The sequence below is a fragment of the Nicotiana tomentosiformis genome, chromosome 11 (genome assembly GCF_000390325.3).
Source record: "Nicotiana tomentosiformis chromosome 11, ASM39032v3, whole genome shotgun sequence".
Taxonomy (NCBI): Eukaryota; Viridiplantae; Streptophyta; class Magnoliopsida; order Solanales; family Solanaceae; genus Nicotiana; species Nicotiana tomentosiformis.
This window is the reverse complement of record NC_090822.1, coordinates 121101896-121103767: the sequence shown is the minus strand read 5'-3', so window position 1 is coordinate 121103767 and position 1872 is coordinate 121101896. Positions and strand designations below refer to the sequence as shown.

General features: G+C 37.7%; 1 long non-coding RNA gene across 1 annotated transcript; it reads left to right on the top strand.

The window, feature by feature from the left end:
- Positions 1–290: 290 nt before the first annotated feature.
- LOC104089742 (uncharacterized) lies at positions 291–1390 on the top strand. Its single transcript, XR_011412057.1, has 4 exons — positions 291–472; positions 591–871; positions 990–1057; positions 1223–1390. It is a non-coding gene; the product is annotated as an uncharacterized lncRNA (long non-coding RNA).
- Positions 1391–1872: the final 482 nt, after the last annotated feature.

Sequence of the window (1872 nt, the reverse complement as noted above, 5' to 3'; positions counted from 1 at the left end):
TCTGCTGACTAAATCTTTAGGGAAAGCTCAACATGTTCATCTGCTTGGCTAGCTTGGAGTGTTCAACGTTTTGCACCCTCCAACTTGAGAGGGAATATTGTAATGTCGCGAGCATCACATGTGACTTGTTAGTTAGGTTGTTAGTTAGGCAGCTTATGGTAGTTATGGCTTTTAATATAAGTTAGGGGTAGATTAGTCCTTTTACTTTTTTACTAATCATCTTCTTCTTAGCTTCTTGTATATAACGATACAGTAGTGCTCAATGTAACTGTGGCTTGAACATTTCTCAATTCACCGACTCTCTCTCTCACAATTGCTTCTAGAACTTTCCTCCATTAGAGCCCTTCGATAATCATTGTGTTTTAGCACCTATTACCATAGAGAAGCTGTCTGCTTACTTGGTTTCCCTGAGTGGGAGAAACGCCACGCAACTCTCATTGTACTAGCTCAGATAACTGAAGGTAGCTCAAAGGTACAAATCTGATGTCTCATTTGTGTATTTATCATGATTATGTTGCAATGATTATGAGCTAGAAACTTTGGTATCCTACTTAGATAGAATACTCAACAAACTGCTTGTAATTCTACAGGTATACAAAAAATAGAGGCCACCATGTTATAAAGGCAGATTACTGCTAACTAGTCTACGAGATTCATGGTATTTTTTCCTACTTATTGTTGTTGTTTGAAATGCAGCTTCTCTCTCTCACAATTACTTCTAGAACTTTCCTCCATTAGAGCCCTTCGATAATCATTGTGTTTTAGCACCTATTGCCATAGAGAAGCTGTCTGCTTACTTGGTTGCCCTGAGTGGGAGAAACGCCACGCAAATCTCATTGTACTAGCTCAGATAACTGAAGGTAGCTCAAAGGTACAAATCTGATGTCTCATTTGTGTATTTATCATGATTATGTTGCAATGATTATGAGCTAGAAACTTTGGTATCCTACTTAGATAGAATACTCAACAAACTGCTTGTAATTCTACAGGTATACAAAAAATAGAGGCCACCATGTTATAAAGGCAGATTACTGCTAACTAGTCTACGAGATTCATGGTATTTTTTCCTACTTATTGCTGTTGTTTGAAATGCAGAATCACGACAATCAAATGGAGCTTAGTTCACCGGGCTTCCCTTTTATTGTAGTTCAACATTTGCATCAGATTTTCTTTTATCCTGATGTAGCCATAAAGTAATTGAAAGTTGGTTCTTTTATGTAAGGTTTTATGTGCCGGAGAGAATCTTGCTACAAATGAAACTACAAAATGCAGCATGCTCATTGTTATTGCCTCAGCAGGAGATGGAATTGGAATCCATTTTATCACCCGAGGAAGATGTTAACATTTCGACACACGCAATGTAATTACTAGTCTTGTGAACTTGTGGAAATCAAGTTATTTTGGTGCTCAATCCACTCCTCTGACTAAACATTGTTCATTGTGGAGTGAGATTTTATGTTGGGAGGCTTAGGTGTGGAGCAACATAAAACATGCAAGCTATGGCGGAGACATGTTACTATGTATAAAATGGGTACAACAACACTCTCTTGGTAGACTCTTGCTTCAATATGGAACTGAGAGAGCGGATAATTATGGCTTGTGAGAGTTTGTTGCTCAAATATAGCACTGGAAAGTTGCTTCTTGTGAAACTTTTTGTAACGAGTTGTAGCCCCGTTTTCCCCATTTTTTCTTATTTATGTGTTGTTCGGTTGTATCGAGTTGGTAGGTTTGGACTTGTGTATGGATTCAACATTTTTGTATAAGGAAGGTAATAAGAACAATTTCAAATTCACATAAGGTATTCTCAGAGTGAGTGTTACAGTTGTGGTATTTTTGAAGGTGCTTAAGAAGAATACAGTTGCTTATGGGTCG